Genomic DNA, 19179 nt, shown 5'->3' with positions numbered 1-19179 from the left:
CATGTGAGGTGGATGGTCTTAAGCGAAGTGGTTGATCTGCAACGGGGTCGCTGGTCTTCAGCAAGGTAGCTATTCTTCAACGAGTTTGCTGGTCTGCAGCGAGGTCGCTGGTCTTCAGCGAGGTGGCTGGTCTTCGGCGAGGCTGCTTTGCTGTTTTCGGCTACTTTGCTGGTCTCTGATTTACTACGAAGGCCGTTGCTAACTACAAAGTACTGCTCTGGATTAAAAGCCACCCTTTATTCATCAAGAAGCCTCTTTCCTGGAATAGAAGGCCATTTCATACACCATCAGGCCCCTAGCCAGACCAAAAGCCTAGGTGGTGCACCAGTGAACCAGCAAAAGGTGCAGACTGTCCAAACACAAAATATTTTTCCAGACTGGAGCAATGTTGTTTCTAGCTGAGCCCCTGCTACTTTGAACGGAATTATAACACTTCAAGCAGGCTGGGCCTCCTTAAGAGGGAAGATGAGGATATACAAGTCGGTGAAAAGACTCAAAAGAATCGCGTAACGCCTTACGCCTTGTCTTATGAATGCCTCCAAACAAACAAACCAAATGATGACAACTAAAAATTTAAAAAAAAATTATAAAACCCTTCTTGTGATGAATTTTGTGTCGAATACGTGTTGGCTACGAGCTGGCTCATGAACAGTATGGATGCATCTATTTTTCTCAAAGAGAGGAAATTCATGGTTGAGGATGACCTTGCTCTCTACCTCATTTCTTCTACTGCTTTGGTACCAAAATCGGCATAATAAAAGTGCCTCCATCAGTCATACATCGCGCTCAAAATATGTGTTTTTATTATGTGCGTCGAACATCGGATATATGTCTTTTTAAATGTGCACACGCTTCCTGCGTGGATATGTACCACCATCGTGTAGATAAGGTCATCAGATTTATTCATTCGAAATAGGTCATTAAAATGCGCTTGCTAGCCGACTTCCTATGTCAGCTAGCTCGAATTCCTATGTTACGAATTTTCTGCATCGGATTTACGTGACCTAAAAGGTCAGATAAAATCGACATATTTTGCATGAATCTTAGTTTTAATTTGAATATAGATAAAATATAAATGGATATTGACTTCAATTTGAAAAGCATGAGACGTGAGGTCAGTTCAACATACATTTTTTTCTACAACAGGAGGCCCCTCAGCATTGTCATTGCTTTCATTATATGCTTGCATATGCTTGCCTGCTTTGTTGCAATCATCGTAGTCATTAAGCTGTTTTTCATATCGTATGGATTGTTGCTCTGAAAGAAATCGATACACTCTTGCAGCATTTGAGGGTCGTGTTAATGAACTATGGATTACAATTAACTGTAGTGCTTTCTTGCCGTTTCCTTGATTCAGTTAAATGCTTCCCACTTAGATCACCGCAACGCACCGTGATTATAATCATGGTGCACGTGCTGGGGGGGGGGGGGGGAGGGACATGCAACGTCACTGGCGAGTCGTTTGTCATTCCGCTGTTTTGTGCAAAGGATCACGACGGCATATCGCTAAACGGTGAAAGGGTAATTGGGTGCAGTGAACCTAAACTCAATAACATTAAATATGTTTTGTCCCCGGAACAAAATTTCAGGTAGGCATTGCCGCATAGCCATTTAGTTACAGGTGGTTGTGCTCGCACTGTTTACCGACGGCTAAACGTTGTGGCCATTATGTACACCACCGCAGCGGCCTGCATCAGTGCGCTGGTGTAAGTTTACTTGGAACGAACCCGAAGATATGCATTCCTCATGTGTCCGTCGCCGTTAAAACGTTCTAATACGTTTACGGAAATAAATCTCTCCAGTCAGTTCGAAAACGAAGACCATGCTAAGCCATCTCGGAAACTTAACACGCGCTCGGATGGGTGTCAAATCGGCCCCCCAAAGTTTTTCCAGAATGGTTTCCGAACGGCGCGGCGTAGCCGTGCCAGATTTTGCATAGTTGTAGTCAATGGAATAGCGGATCGTTTGGTATTTATAATTAAGATGTACCTTGTAAGGCCGCTAACGTACGGTAGGTCAAAGTCGGGCCATGGATTTTGCGAAGTCAATTTCAAGAGAATCGTTCAATCTGATGCAACAGCGGAGTGTTAGACGAGACCAAACATCTCTGAGATACTTTCTTAGGCAACACAACAACTGAATGAACAAATTCAGTTGGCCTAAGGTCAGGTTTGGAGTTCAGACAATGTCAATGTCAGACAATGTTCAATGTCAAAGCCAATCTGTTTTAGTGCTCTGGGGCTTGCTGTATAGGTTAGTTTCTGGTGCTCATTTTGAATGTATTGATTACAGGAACTGCATTATACATGTTCTATGCACTTCTCAGCGATCAGAATATGTCACTGACCTAAAATGACGCAGGTTAACATTTTCAGGAACTTGCCGCCTAGCGTAATCTTTGTCGCTTATTCAAATGCAAAACCCAAAACAGTCTTGTATGATTTTGGTCACCATGACCTTCGAAAGGTCGAACAAGGTCACTGACCTTCACTGATCATGCGAACTTTTGCTTAAAGCAGGTATCTATGTTCTGGGTGCAGTTTGAAGACCAACCTGTAGATTGATCTTGTTTTACCTTATTTGATCCGAAAGTCATAATCTAGGATCCTCAAAATTTGACCTGAGTGAGTTCATATACAGGTCAGCAGACCCTGTAAATTTGGTATCTCTAGCTCTCTTAGTTTCTGAGATCTCAGTGGGGTGGGGCAAATTGACCTCCCACCCGAGCGAAAGGTATCCAGCCGGCCACCCAGGCGCGTGTTAACTCATGCAAGGCCAGGCAGAAGCTGGCGTTAGATAAATCCACATTGCACTGAATTGTGTTGGTAGCACTATGCAATAGCACTTTGGAAAGTTACCTTATTTCATGCTGGAAATTATATGTATTTTGATTCGCCACACAACCACACATCGATGACCCTTCTTGACTTTTTCGGCAACAAAACGTTGGGTTCCTGTATTGTACTTAATCTTTCTCCGAAACTACTCAATTACTCCAAATTCCACCGCAACACCCAGGCAATCCTTTTTTTATCATATCAGTCCATGACATCATGGTGGAACTGGTACATATATAATGGACTCGCACCGGGCACGCACTAACATTCATTTAACAAGCATTGTGGAAGGGGTGCAATTTTTTAAATTTTCCTAGGAATTATTGTGATTGTAACTGTGATTGTTAAATCCATTTACAAGGCTCAGAGCTTGGGCTAGCTTGACCCTAGGTGACCTGAACTTGTGAATGCCATAAGCACGATAGAAATGCACTTCACAGTGACGTAAAGCAAGAGGAGTCGAAATAAACTCATTGGGGTAAATTTTTCGTGGCCAATAAGGGTGATTTGTGGCTAGTTAGCAAAACGTTTCGAACTTGATCTTGAATAGGAAGTTGTGATGGAACATGACGTTTGGAACCAGAAACTTTAACGTTTTACAAGATATGTGAAAATGATGTCCTTTCGGGTGTAATAAATCTTAGCGCTGTTTTTAAAGCCGTTTCGAGCATATCTCGCTAACAGCTCAGTCTCTAAAGACTCTCTGACGAACCCCACCTTTGTTGTTCTAGGTTTGATAAACTAACCTGAATACGGGCTCCCAAGAGACACACAACTACACAGGATAAAGACGTCACAGGACACCACATAAAGAGGTCTAAATGTACATTCCCATCCGTTTGTACCTCCCAGTGTCAGCCAGCCGCCGCCCCACGTGACCGAACAGCTAGAGGAAGGGGCAAAAGTCTTTAAAATATTTGATTACCAGCGATGTCAACTTTTGCAAATGATTGGTGGCTGAGTCGAGGACTTGGCAATTTAACTGCAAATGCTGTTAAATTGCACTATTTATGGAAAAGCTCTTGAGTTGAGCAGCACAGTCCGTCACCAGGAAATCATCCTCAAAGGAACACAACAACACAATTTGAGAACACAATTTGCGTTAAATTTACCTTTTCCTAAACTTGCTAATACTGCTGCCAAAAGTTTTGCGGGCCCATGCCAACATTGATGTGAAGCGGACACAGCTCAACATTGGAAGTTACGACCCCACAAAAATACAAACCGGCACCACCATTAGCTACAAATAGTTTAGATATAAAATTTTCATCAGCGCGGAGAGGGCAGTGCGGTGTAGCGTATATCTTTGAACCAACAGAATCTGAAAGAGTTGCCGTTCACATTACAGGCCGGTTGTTGGACATTTGGCTTATATGTGTTTCAAATTGTCACAAACTGTTCAGATTGCAGCTGAATAAGTGATACAGTCCCTAACAACAACGCCTTGCACCATTGCTTTCATCCTATGACGAAAATCGACGTGACAGAAAACCAGATTGCATTTTAGAAATAAGGCTCAAAACTCCAACAAGTACACTCGAATACATATACGAATACTATGTCTTGTGAACATTGGCTGTTGGCTTGGGTAACAACACATATGCAGCGACATCATCTTCACCGAACATTTTAATCTCTAGGTGACCGAAGCCTTTATCGGAACTGAATGAAGTACATCAAAGAGTGAGTGTGTTAGTGTTTTTAAACACTAAGAAAAGTTTGCAAAGCTTCATCAAACAATCTGCATTGATGAGGAGGCAGTTTTTAGGCCTCTTTTTTATAGCTATCATCTGCTCTTCTACTTTCCGTCGTATAAGTCGTGGATAAAACTCGGCACTAGTTTGTCGTGTTGGTGTAGGCCGATGTGTTAGTCGGGTCCCGCGGAGTCTCTGGTCTCTGGTGAGTCGGGTCCCGCGGGCTCTCCGGTGTGTGGTAGTGAGTGGAGCTTGCGGGCTCTCCGGTGCAGTAGCGAGTCGGTTCCCGCGAGCTTTCCAGTACAGTAGTGAGTCGGGTCCCGCGGGCTCTCCGGTACAGTAGTGAGTCGGGTCCCGCGGGCTCTCCGGTGCAGTAGCGAGTCGGGTCCCGCGAGCTCGGGAGCTTGAAGGTCTACCTGACTGTCGGGCAGCATCCGAGGTCATGTGCAGTAGACTATCTGGACCTGGCAGCGTCCGAGGTCATGTGCAGTAGACTATCTGGACCTGGCAGCATCCGAGGTCATGTGCAGTAGACCATTTGAACCTGGTAGCATCCGATGTCACGTGCAGTAGACCATCTGGACCTAGCAGCATCCGAGGTCATGTGCAGTAGACCGTCGGGAACAGGCAGCATTGAGAGTTAAAGCCAATATCAACTTGTTCCCCATTTTAGAGCCATATGGTTTGAGTGAAAACTTCTTACGTGGCACCATGTTTCTTTTTTGCGGCTGCTGTGCCTAAAAGGCTTGTCAGCAATGACCGTTTGTTTCGACAGTGTACCGGACACCCTATCAGCGCAGCACAGTATCAATATCGCAGTGGTGACTAGCTATTGTTTAAGTAAATAACGTATAAAATAACTGTCTTTACAGCAAATACTTGCCTTGCATCTGCTTGCTGCTGTTCTCGCAAAGGAGTCATGGTCTTCCTTTATGCATTTTGAATAAAAAGTGCAGTCAAGAAAGCCTAAATGTGCTGTGGTGATGGTGCTTGAATCTGGATTATAGCGGTAAACTTCATCTTATTAACGCGAAAAGGGTGATAAGCTTCAGCGGAATTCGCTGCACAAGATGTCCTGGGGTGGCAGCACGGAAGGAGGGAATGTACGATAAACTGTTGTGTTGTTAGTGAACATGTCTTAAATATTAATGTTAGATGCAAATGCACATGTCTTGCCGCAGTATTGCTCAGCTATTCGCCCCTTTCCCTGATCCCATAGTCCGGGGATGTTCATAGGTGGCCGAAAGGGCTGCAACCGACCCAACCGACAGAAGTCCCCGGCTGACATGGCTGCTGCCGGCGCCACCTGCCGTACCGACTGAAGCGACATCGTGCGGCCTTTGTTGGTAACTTAATGTGCTGGTGCTATCTCAGGGCCCATCTCAATGAGAAGTACTCGTGCTGAACGGTTAGAGGAAACTGGCGCAACTGAACACAGGGTCATACAATATCAGTTGGCACCACAACTTTTATTGTGATAGTCTGATTGTTTTGAATGCATATGCTGTGTTTAGGTTCCGACGGAATGAGGCCTTCAGAAGCTGGCATTGATAAACTGCAGCCCAAGTATCATCCGTTACTTTGTGGATAGATCCTCCTCTCATCCTTGAATAAGAACACCTGGATGAAAGAAGGCCGCTCTTTGCGTCGCTAAATCTTAAAAAAAAGTTTTGGTTTCACCAGTCCAAGATTTCCGCCAGCCGCGGGTGGGAATCTCCAGCTTCTGTCGGCACGTGATCTGCAGCTGGATTAGTAGTTCCAGTTTGAAGCTTAGCCCAGGGGGCGCTGGTAGCGCAGTGGCCACTATGACTGTTCGGAAAGCCAGTGAAATGGGGCTCTGTGCAGCCAACCAATCATGGTGCATCGCTCAACTTCAAGGCCTGCCCGACTCGCCGTGTTTTATAACGCAAATGTACTGGGGGTAGGGGTGGAGAGTTGGCGATACGACACGCACCCTTTTCCGTGCGTTTTCAAACTTGGGATGAAAAAAGTGCGGTGGCCTCAGTGATACCTGGTGAATAATTTGATTTGGTAAGTGTTCAGCTTTATGTTATTGGTTTAAGGCAGGCAAAATGCCTCCGTTGCCAGCACATCGGTCTATTGGGGCATTATGATAATGTGATATGATCATTGTAATAATGTGATAATACCTAAAAAACGACGCAGAGCAGCGGCATGAAGCTTACAAAAAACTTGTCACTCATTCACTTCTGAGCATATTTAAAAGTGTGTTGTACATGTACTACCCATACACATACTGATGACGAAGGGACCATTAAATGCAATAAGGTCCTCCCCGCCACCCGTGTGCGGCATGTTGGTTGATTGCGCGTGCCACCGCGCCGTCAAGAGATCATCGTCAAAATTTTTTAAGAGCGTGTTTTTCAGAAACAAGGGATGCAAAACACTTGGTGGTGTCACAACACACGCAACATACGCTTTGGAGGCACCAGAGGCTATAGAACTTTGAGTGAGCGATTACACGACGTGTCGGAAGGATATCCTCAGAAAACCCCAGGGTGAGGGGTGTGGGGGGGGGGTACAGCAATCCCCTATCCTCCTATCATATATCCTTTCCCCCCCCCCCCATCAGGGGGATGTTTAAACAGCAATAACAACGCTGACATCGAACGTGTATGCTGTAACAGTGTTTGTAGCCGCTAGTAAATGTAACAGACGACCGCTTTTTTCCATAATTGTAGGCGCGCATGCATCAATGTGAGCGAAAGAACGACAAGGATGCTACCAGTGAGCGGTACTAAGGAGGTTCTGTGGACAGCAGGAATATGACACATTTATGCTAACATTTGTGGGAGTAATTCAGCCGCTAAATTGTTTCAGTTGGCTAAGGATGGGAGGAACTAAATGATGGTAGGAACGAAACGGTGAAAGAAACTAGATGGTGGAAGGAACTAAAAGGAACCCAATAAACTAAAAGGAACGATGCGAACTAAACGGACCTAAATAACTAAGAGAACGTAAAGGAGCTAGAAGAACCTAAACAACTAACAGGAGCTAAATAATATAAAAATGTAAATGAGCTAGAAGGAACTAAATCAACTAACGGGAACTAAATGAACTTGAACGAACTAAAGATAAGTGAACTTGTGTTTAGATCCCACTAGTTACGAGACCGCACCGCGACCTGCAGTTATGCGGCCTCTCAATAGTCATGCAGTGTCAGAAGCGCCCTAGACTAGTGGTGACGGCCGCGTCGATGGACGACCCGGCGCCCGCCGCCGCCCCACTTCACCGCGGCCGGCATCCGTCACCCGTCACTCCCTCCGTCCTCACGTCTGTCGACCTTTGGCGGCGCGGTTCGACATTTAGTGACGTCACAGACGGCAGCGGCGGCGGCGCCCGCCGCTAGGCGTGAACTCCGGCACCGGCAGACGTCACTTCACTGCTCCGCACAGTTGCCGCGCAACGCATAACCGCATTCGCGAAGAACTACGGCCCTGGACCAATTGGCAGCGTCTTTGCGTCGTCTTGACCAATGAGCGGTATCCCTGTGGCGGCTGGATCGGTGGTGCGCGCCAGCTTGGCGGCTGGACCAATAGGTGGCGCCCACTTGGCAGCTGAACCAATGTGCAGCTCCCGCTTGGCTTCTGGACCAATGAGCGGTGCCCCAAGTGACGGCTGGACCAATCGGCGTCGGCTGGAGGCGCCGCTGCCGCCTGGCGCTTGCATCAGATCGCTGTGGTGACGGCCCGGGTCGCCTCAGCGCAGAGCGGATCCTGGTGCCCGTCGCCGCCCCAGGAAAGGTCACTGGGGTCGGCCGTCCATACACAAAGGTCATATACCTGCGACAAAGGTCAGACGGTGGGCAGCTGTCGCCGGTTGCACTGTCACTGGCGCCGGCGAGCACAAACAGGCGCAGAACAATGATCAGGTGTTACCGTCTCGGCGGCAGGACAATGCAATGATGCAAATGGAGCAGTGGCGTAATAGTGTCCACGCGGCTGCAGCATGATAGCGCCTATGTTAAATGTTCAGATGGTTGGACCCCATCCCACCCCACCCCACACCCAACCCCGGTGCCAGCGCCTCCGGCTGGAGGCCACGCTGCCGCCCGGACTGAGCCAAAGCGCTGGGTAAGATGGATAAGTTGGGCGGTGCCACATTGCCTCTATGTCCTCATTAGTACATTGTCCCTGTGTCCTGGGACGGGTTTCTTTCAGTTCGTACGACACTGCACATTTCATTCTGCTGTGCTCTAAATTCTGGCCGGTTGCGTATTGCTGGGCTAGAAAGAGTCAAACAGCTAGTCTTAAAAGCAGTTGTCCTCATATCTCACATTCAGTTATGCTCACGGGGTTCGTGCATATAGATTCTACAGTTTCGTATGCACTGATCCGTTAAACATTCATCCAGGCTAGCTCCACACCGGAAATGAAACAAGCATGGGCACATTCGACACACTGTGCCTTTCTGGGTATGTCATGCGACCCCAAAAGCCGTCCCGATTCATTTGCATGTGCATGCTTATCTAGGCGTGCTTATCTATGTGTGAGAGCGGAGGCTCAATCACATTCCTCGCGATTTGGGAACGTCCGACCCCAGCCCAGTTTGACTGCACTACATTCACGGCATTGCATTGCATTAATTGCTTGCATTCATTACTAGCCCGCGGATAGAACAAATCCGTGAATAGATCCAGTAAACATTCACCTCAATCCACAGCCTCCGAATGTCCGGAACCTCCGTCACGTCCACAGCTTGGATTCCGGCATCAAAGAGCGTACCTGGGAACAGGTTCTGCAATGAAGCGAGAGCTGTAAATGAACGCATCCGGTGTTGAAACGCCATTGCTCCCACAGAAGAATCGTCTCGCTGCTGCAGTCCGCAGCTGTTGAGTGCCTCAAATTTGTTTTAGTGCTGCTCGTCAGACGAGGAATTAGAGAACCATCTTGCCTTATAAGTGCTTTATGGATTATCATAAGACTCCAACTGGCCACACATATTTGTATGCTCAAATATCAATTCTCAAAACGCCCACTTTGAAATGCGGTTACTGAACGTCTCTGTCGTGAAGAGGCAAACTCAGCAGTCATGTTGAGTGTGTGAAAAATATCCCCATGCTTTGCTTGGACGTTAAGCACCCGCATGTGACAGCCACATTGCTTTTAATAATGCTGGAAGATGTGAACAGCAAATGTGTGCAATCCTGACGTGTCGTTTTTGAATGCCTTCACTTTCAAGACAAAGGTACCTGTTTTGCATGTCTCGTCGTGGTAGGTACACTTACATTAGTGCTATATGTTAATATTCTCTCCCATGGGGTATCGATGTGACCCTCCCCCACACACCTCCAGGCTCCTCGAGGATGTCTCTCCAGCATGTTTTAGAGGGTGCCTCCCCAGCTTATAGGGCATTCACTGCATGTGTTCTTGACACCAGGCTCATGCTCCTAGCTTGTCTTGTTTCGAAGTTTTTGGAGTTTTCGGCAGTTTTTGAGGAACACTGTACGGCGACCTACGGTCGACGTGGACGGCAGGCGACAGCAGACGATGCCGAGGAACGCACGAGGCGGGCCGGCACCGTTACATTAAAGGGAGTGTCCCACATTTATATCGGGTTTTGGGCCGAAATAGCCATCTTGAAGGTCTTTTGGTGCTGTTCAAAATCCTGCCTTTCCTTAGACCTGAGCCCCTCTAGTTTTGAACTAAACGCCCGCGAAAATTGAGCAAAGTACACCGGGTAGACTAGTTTAAAGTCACTTTGGCATTTAAGGCGTCATAACAACATCATTCAACTCCTGCCATTTCATAAGCTGTGCGGCGATCAGGGCAAAGAAACATGCAGTTGTCGAAGCATTCATATTTGGCGTTTATGACAGCGATTTCCAGATATAACAGTCGCCAGTTGCAGATATGCTCACGCTGCAACGCATGCTCACAAGTACGGACCAACTGACGGCCGTTATATCTCAATCATTCTCGTGCAAGGTACGATGACTTGACCTGGCACACCAGGTGAATTATTGTTTTAACAACATGAAAATTAGTGTCATTCGCGAGATTATGTTGGGACCAATCCACTGGAGTTTTTGCCAGGCTATGCCTTCATTAGTTTGGAAGCGCTTATAAGGACGGTTGAATCGCCCGCCCCCCCCCCTGCCCCCCATGACTCTGCGAGCTAGATGTTTTTAAGACAGTAAAAGTGATGTGCTTTATTCTATGACATAAACTGATTAAAAGGTCACGAATCGGGTGTAAATTTCCTTACACATTCCATTAATCGGATGAAGGCTTTCTCACACTTTGCCCTCAGACCATTGTCATGAAAGCTCCAAAATACACCTATTGAAAATCTCTCAAGCTTCCAAAACATGTCGTTATGGTTTTCCTGTCAACTGGCATTTTGTGACCACGGCGCTGACCAAAGCACTTCTTGTTTTGTCGTACTAAGTTCGCATCCAAACTCGAAAGCTGTTAATGTGCCCAAACATTACAGAGAATTTTTGCATTTTCACACCTGGCAGCTTGGATTGTATGTTGTTTACGCAGATCGCTTTGAACAGATCGTTGGGAAAACTCTGCTTTTGATGAACGAAATTGCAGAAGTAAACCTGAATTGGCGGACTGCAATCATCAATGATGGGTGATTTAACGTAGTTCAGCCTCGACCGGTTACATCGAAAGAAGGAAAAACCATGGGAGGTATGCAAGGTGCAACCAAGAAAGGGGCCCTGGGGGGAGGGGGCGGGGGACGGCCACCCTCCTTGGGCCCGGATTTTTCGTTGTTCGCCATGTTGGGCTCCCGGTAGTATTTTTAACTATTGCGGGTAGTACAAGCAAATGATAGAACTTTGGTTGCGTGTCCAAGGTCTTCGACTTGGTTGATGATTCCTTGGTCCTTACCCAACTGTCAAATGACTGTGGATTTTGCTGCACCAGTAAAACATAATGGATTTACTGAGCTATTGCAAAATTGAGCAGAATACCCAGAGGCCGTTGAGATTGAGATAAATTTGGTCAGAAGCCTGCATTGATGGTTGATGTGAGGTCCGTCGCACGATCACGAATGACCACCGTCACAGCTTTGAAATGACGACTTTTCTTAACATAACTAATGCATGCTTTTTAACAATGCCTCATGACATGCCGAAGGTTCGTTTTTTCAGCATCAGAAGTGCCAACGCACAGTAGCGTCAGTTTATCATTAAGAAAACCCATGATACGGCCTTGAAGGTCATGGAGGCTTTTCAACACGAGGATCGGACCTAAGCCTGCATTCACCATTATTTCACTGATTTTACTGCGTTTGGGCTTGCTAGTCACTGAAGTCACTCACCCAGAAGGCCCTCTATGTGTCCTCGAAGGTGGTGAAGACCTCCCAGCATGAGGATCGTGCCTAAATACACCTTCACGGCGGGTTCTGAACTGGACGGGCTGGCGGAAGATGTGGATGGCGCAGAACTTTTCATTTTGATAAAAGCAAAAGAGCGCAAAATATTATACAGATTTCGGCAATAATGAGTAGCCCGTTATATTTAACTCTAAAATTTGAGAAAACACCGGAAAGCGCACGAACAATGATTATAACAGATTTGAAATCGCTGAGAAAACCGAAGGGCCATCCTCGTGACATGGGCTGCTTCACAACCACCGGATAGGGGACACTGCATTGTGCCACACCCTCCACACGTTAACCAGTGCTGATGCACTGCTTGTAGCCTGCGCTGTAAGTCTGGGGAACAACGCAATATCCGCCAAAGCTGGTTCTTGAACTAGCCTTGCCTTTTACGTAAGCTGCTCAGCGCATTAGCGAGGAAAATTATTGACATAGATGAGACAGCAGTATTGGACTTATTCCTCGGACAAAACCCGGAAGAATGGAGACATAGATTGGCTATCTCCATTCTATATCTCCCAACTATATCTCCATTCTCCTGGTTTTTCTCCGAGGAATAGGGCTAATGACTTAGCCTTGCCTTTTAGCTGTATTCGGAAGTGCATATCTTTAATTCCGTTTGAACATAGCTACGGCGAGGAAACATCCTTGTGTCTTAGGTCGTTTCGAAAGGCGTTTCCCCACATATTGAACAAAACAATTGTTGCAAAACATATCGGTTGGTCTGTGTGCTGCACGTGCTGCACGTGCACCGCTGTCAAAATGCCCGGACTCACAGAAATAATAGCAGCTCCATGAAAGTGAGAACAAACATTCCCGATGTCGTGCATATATTTCACGTGGAATGTGAATATTGCTCCCAGAACTGACTTTGATTGCCGCTCCTCACAGTGCATGCATCCATCACGTGACTGGATTGCCACTGTATTGTTGGTAGATTACTTAGTCCCTCAAGCGTTCCAGCTTCCTCAGAGGTACAATCCGTCTAGGCTTCACGGGTGGCCCCTGATGTCAGGAGTGGATGTGCGTGATTGCGAACGTGCGGGACAAACACGCAACAGTTTTTTATTCTATATTTTTATTATATTTTCATTTAATTTACCTCCTTGTGCGCTGACCGATACCGCGACATTGGGCCAGCGTTCAGAGCTGTCGGTGTGCCAGTGGACAAAGTAAACGATCTCCTTGGCTGACGGACATGATATTGAAAAGCACGAACCAGGGGGCGAGGGAGAGGCTTGCCCCACGTCAACGTCCGTGAACGTCTAGCATTGATCCTCTGATGGCGCATGAAAGCCCGCAACAAACACAAAACAGACCTGACCCGCCCACATATTCGGGGCCTCTGCGACCCCGCTGGCGGATGGGGCTTGTTGCATGATGCAATCATGATGCACTGCGTGACGCAATCAAATGCCATCAGAACGGGATACAGTGTGAGCAACGTGACTGACCATGTATTTCAAAACCTATTGTGACACTGCTTTGTGCCCTGCCCACACATTCCACACCCTTTACATAGCGTTTCTTTTCTTATGAAAAAAATCCATCAAAAAGCGATAAGAGGGGGGGGGGGGGGTATGAAAACAATTCCAGTAAAAAGCGATAAACGCGAGGGTCTCTGTCCACATTTCTGCGCGATGGCGTCAGCCGCCGCAGTGCTCAGAGATTTGTACGCGCTCCGTCCGCATACTGCGAGTCAGCTCCAATGTAGGCAATTTGGAAGTGTGCGACCAACTACCCCTTGTGCAAGTATGTGGTGATGTTTCCTTGCACATATCGTGTGGCACTGTACGGCAACGTGCGATGCGACTTCTATGGCGATGATTTACATGTCATTTGCGTGCGGAGACCAAAAGGATTTCTTTTACGTTGTTTGAATGTAGTTTCTCTGAAATTATCATTTCGAGGTCTCTCCACCACATTTGGTCTCAGCGCGATGTGTTGAAAATTGCCGGCAAGGCCGCTTCGGGCGGTTCTGTTCGAAGTTGACCGACCGCACGGATATTGACCGCAAGTGCCCTCGAACAAGTCAGCATACGAGGCCAAGGCCTTGAGGGGATGGGGCACCATGGTGAAGTGCACTGCCATGACCTGCCGGTCTGACTACACGCTGGCCAGGGCTGAAACGGAAGCCATCGCGGCCGCGAGGTTGTATCCCTTCTTCTGCTCGGTGCGTGCCTTCCCCAAGGCCGACAAATCGTGAATAGGTGGACTGCTGTCTTGGGAAGATTGAGACAGGGAATTGCCGCCGTGAGGCGCAGGAACACCTGCTGGAACCGGACAACTTTGGGGTGTATGAGCTCCAGCTCCGGCCAGAGCACTTCTGCGGCCAGGACAGCGCCTTCAGGAGGGCTGAGCGCCTGTGCAATGGCCTGAAGCGCTCCGTTGTTCCCTCCGCCTTCGACGCCATTAGGAGTAAGTAAAAGACACATAAACTAAGCATTATACACACTAAAAAAGAAAAACGATGTGATGAAACCAACCGGACATGCACACTCTCCGAAAAATGTCGTAGGGCAAGGAGCACACAGCCAGTGAGGACGTATGCGGAGAACACACACATACTAATGCTGGGTTCAATGAACCTAAACCACCGTGAACTATGTTGGCCGTGATCCTATACTCACCTTCGAAAATGTAAGAATGCATGTCAGTCACGTAACCATCGGGGTGCCCCCTCCCCCTGCCCCCCCCCCCCTGCCCCCATCAGCCAGGGTTGCACTACTTTTTTAACGGTTTGACAAGACTTTGGTCTTAATTCGTAGGAGTTTAACAATATTTGGCATATCCCCCGATTGAGGAATGCTCTGGCTACTTTGCTGAACGCATCCCTCCCACTCTGCTTCACAGAGAAGGTTCACGCACCTGGTGGATACCTACTGGTTTTCCCGTTCAGGTTCTAAGCGACCAAATGGTTTTGGCGGGCAGGGGCCACGCTCAGTCGCTAAATGTTCTTCCAGGGCTCACGTTCATTCCAAAACCACCACGGTCTTTGCCGTGGAGCTTCTGGGCTGATTTAGCAAAACATATGGTGGTGATGTCATTCTTTTAAGAGCCAGTTTGCAGTAGAGCAGCTGCGACCAGTCCCCACGCCGCCCAACAGCAGGCGCTGCAGCCCGGTGCTCGTGAGCACGGCAGTGTTGTGGGACAGGACCAGTACCGAGCTGTGCGGCGACCTTTACAGCTCTGGCTTCTTGGCGTTGTTCCACGGGTCAGCCTTCGAGAGGCTGACCCCTGCGCTCACGGGGGAGGAGGATCAAAAAAGTCAGTAACATCAAGTACCTGCAGCTGAGGTGTGTACCGAAGTATCACGTGCCAGGTACTTATGCGCGCGCGGACACGTTTACAGCGACGGGAAGGGTCGCGTCACCCAAGAAAGGTGGCTGCAGAGGAACATTCATGCAGAAGGGTAGCTACAGGGGACTATTCACGCAGAAAGGTGGCTGCAGAGGAACAGTCATGCAGAAGGGTAGCTACAGGGGGCTATTCACGCAGGAAGGTGGCTGCAGAGGAACAGTCATGCAGAAGGGTAGCTACAGGGGACTATTCACGCAGGAAGGTGGCTGCAGAGGAACAGTCATGCAGAAGGGTAGCTACAGGGGACTATTCACGCAGGAAGGTGGCTGCAGAGGAACATTCATGCAGAAGGGTAGCTACAGGGGACTATTCACGCAGGAAGGTGGCTAAAGAGGAACATTCATGCAGAAGGGTAGCTACAGGGGACTATTCACGCAGGAAGGTGGCTAAAGAGGAACATTCATGCAGAAGGGTAGCTACAGGGGACTATTCACGCAGAAAGGTGGCTAAAGAGGAACATTCATGCAGAAGGGTAGCTACAGGGGACTATTCACGCAGAAAGGTGGCTGCAGAGGAACATTCATGCAGAAGGGTAGCTACAGGGGACTATTCACGCAGAAAGGTGGCTGCAGAGGAACATTCATGCAGAAGGGTAGCTGCAGGGGACTATTCACGCAGGAAGGTGGCTGCAGAGGAACATTCATGCAGAAGGGTAGCTACAGGGGACTATTCACGCAGGAAGGTGGCTGCAGAGGAACAGTCATGCAGAAGGGTAGCTACAGGGGACTATTCACGCAGGAAGGTGGCTGCAGAGGAACATTCATGCAGAAGGGTAGCTACAGGGGACTATTCACGCAGGAAGGTGGCTGCAGAGGAACATTCATGCAGAAGGGTAGCTACAGGGGACTATTCACGCAGAAGGGTGGCTAAAGAGGAACATTCATGCAGAAGGGTAGCTACAGGGGACTATTCACGCAGAAAGGTGGCTAAAGAGGAACATTCATGCAGAAGGGTAGCTACAGGGGACTATTCACGCAGAAAGGTGGCTAAAGAGGAACAGTCATGCAGAAGGGTAGCTACAGGGGACTATTCACGCGGAAAGGTGGCTAAAGAGGAACATTCATGCAGAAGGGTAGCTACAGGGGACTATTCACACAGAAAGGTGGCTGCAGAGGAACATTCATGCAGAAGGGTGGCTACAGGGGACTATTAACGCAGAAAGGTGGCTAAAGAGGAACCTTCACGCGGAAAGGTGGCTACAGAGGAACGTTCACGCGGAAAGGTGGACAAGGCGCGCAGGTTGTAACAGCCGGACGACTCCAAAGTGCTGAAGGGTCTGCTGGAGGTTGCCTCCCACGCCGAACGCGGGGACCTAACTGAAGGGGCAGAGCAGACTATGGGGCACCTGGCCAGAAGGGACGGAGTCGGTCATCAGACACCTAGCCGGAAGGGACGCAGCAGGCTTTCAGCCACCTAGCAGAAGGGACGGAGCAAGCTATCAGGCATCTGGCCAAGGGAGGGGCGTGCGGGGACCTAGCCATGACCTGAATGACGTCCTGACTTCCTTCACGGACTTGCTGAACCTTGTGAATCCCGCCCGTCCCTCGCACGTGGCCGTCACTCTTTCCTAAGGATATATGCCGAAACATAAGGTGACAGGTCAAGGACAAGGGCGCCAGGCACGTCTGGTGTGCCTGCATCAAGCTCAAGGAAGCATTTCAGATGTTGCACTTCATGATTTCTATGGCCGTCGTTCTCTCCTATTGGCATATGCCAGGACGTAAGGTAGCAGATCAGGGATAAGAGCGCCAAGTACGTCTTGTGACTGCACCAAGCCCAAGAAAGCATTATGGAAGATCGTGGCAGCCCTTGGGTAGGAACGCAGCCGGCTGAGTCACAGCTTCTTGGACAGAGTGGTCAAGGAGATTGCTTGCTCCTTGTTTAACGCATTTCAGTTGCACTACAGCGCAACGACGCGAACAGTGAGGTGCACACCAAGAGGGAGAGTAAGGAGAGTGGCATCGCCACTCGTGATCAGAACACCAGCAAGAGATTGAAGTTGACCTCGGAGAGACGGAATAGTAAAATAAAGGTTGAGTGGGCTGTTGTTATTGTTGTATATTTGTCCTTGTGTGAACATCAGTAGTATGCTGCAACATAGGACAGATATTGTAATAGCTCTCGATTTAACGTATCGTAAGCCGGCATTGCATGTACATACTTAGATAGCGCGCCAAAAATGCATGTTGCAGGTCTCTGCTTTGCGTACAAACCGGGCGAGAGCAGCGGCATGTTGCAGTTAGCAGGAAGCCTTCGAACGTCTTGGCATTAAACAAACGTGTTAAAGCATCTTGTCTGCAATATAAGCTCACAACATATAAGCCAACAAAAAGTCATCATCTGGCTAGCTAGCGGAGAAACTGGCTATGTAAATTTAAAACCCGGATTCCCTGTTTACAGTCTGCTGCGCGATACGACCGATTTTCATGGGAATTCCAGAAGTAGAGAAGTATATGGGTTTTAGTCAGCATCGTGAACAACGAGCACGCAACAAGCTGGGGTTTTGGACTTCCCTCAAGATTTTGGAAATCTCTTCCAAACCCTGACAGGTGAGCCCACCACATGCCCATTGCTAATTGTATACGTCCCGGAGAAAAATTGCATTGTTAGATCGCGTCAGTGAATTACAATGACATTGAAAGGCCCCACAGGGCAATCTTGCATCTTAAATCGTTAATTCACCGTTCCCTGTCTTGCTTTTGACTCATTTCATCTCATAGTATCAACTAGCTAGGCCAGTCACCACCAGAGCCAATTCCACCAAAAAACGTCACAGATTCTTCATCTGAGGTCATACGAGGTCAGGTTAGCCTGGATAAGGGTTGTCCCGGACAAACGAGGAGCCGCGAGGATGCAAGACAAGGCGATAATGAGAAAAGAACAGCGGATAGCGGCCGTTCTTCATGCCAATGACAAGTGCAGCAATCAGGTTATGACCTTTAGGTTATAATGCTAGTCGCGATCATTAGACAGTCTGTGGTAAAGAGAAGCTGATTTGTAACGAGGTGATCAATTGGGGTCGGGTTTGATCTAGGATGTGGTGAACTTTCAATCACCTGGCTTATCAAGAGACTACTAAGTTGCAGCATGTATGCGGCTTTTCCTGCTTTGGTTAGTCGCAGGACGTCGAAAACGGCCCGGGCTGCTGGTTCCCCGGTGGCCGATGGATGGCTCTAATGACGACCTGGCTCTACGATGGCTCTGATGTCGAGCCGGCGCATTCACCCTCGCCATCAGGCTGCTGCAGTAGCTGACACTCTCGCCATCAGAATGCTGCGGTAGCTGACACCCTCGCCATCAGACTGTTGCAGTAGCTGACACCCCCGCCATCAGACTTCTGCGGTGGCTGACACCCTGGTCATCAGACTGCTGCAGTGGCGCAGTCTGAATGCGCCATATTTTGCGCTGAATTCCTGCTAAGTGGTCCGGTATATTGTGTAAGCCCCTTGTCTCAGGGGTAGCGGCAAGACACATTATCTCCCCCTTGGCTGCGTACCGGGTGCTTACATTATGCACATAAATGATATTAAGATTTCTCGCCCCAGCTTTTTTTGCAGCTTGAACGTATTGGAAGTGTTATCTTTATGAATATAGCCTCTAACATATTTCGTTTTCGAGAACAGCGCGTTGGTTAGGGTCCACCCTTCCGGTGACGGTGAAAACAGCTCCTGTCTTGAGAGGGATGCTGAGGTTCTGTGTGGGGAGTTTGAAAGACACGGTGCTACGTTGTTTTAGACGATATATATATATATATATATATATATATATATATATATATATATATATATATATATTGATTCGGGAGGCGTTCGAGATTCATGGATGGTAGCCTCATCAACATATGGATGTATATATATATATATATATATATATATATATATATATATATATACATATATATTCAAAATGTCATTGCTGTAATCCATTGGATT

At 48.0% G+C, this 19179-nt stretch overlaps 1 long non-coding RNA gene across 1 annotated transcript; it reads right to left on the bottom strand.

Annotated features, from left to right (window-relative positions):
* Nucleotides 1-6892: 6892 nt before the first annotated feature.
* On the bottom strand, nucleotides 6893-12055 carry LOC119104915 (uncharacterized). Its single transcript, XR_005095014.1, has 3 exons — nucleotides 11828-12055; nucleotides 9203-9276; nucleotides 6893-8334 (listed from the first exon to the last, which is right to left on the bottom strand). It is a non-coding gene; the product is annotated as an uncharacterized LOC119104915 (long non-coding RNA).
* Nucleotides 12056-19179: the final 7124 nt, after the last annotated feature.

The sequence above is a fragment of the Pollicipes pollicipes genome, unplaced genomic scaffold (assembly GCF_011947565.3).
Source record: "Pollicipes pollicipes isolate AB1234 unplaced genomic scaffold, Ppol_2.1 Scaffold_6052;HRSCAF=7182_pilon_pilon_pilon, whole genome shotgun sequence".
NCBI classification, from domain to species: Eukaryota; Metazoa; Arthropoda; class Thecostraca; order Pollicipedomorpha; family Pollicipedidae; genus Pollicipes; species Pollicipes pollicipes.
The sequence above is the reverse complement of the archived record's forward strand: the minus strand, read 5'-3'. Positions and strand labels throughout refer to the sequence as shown.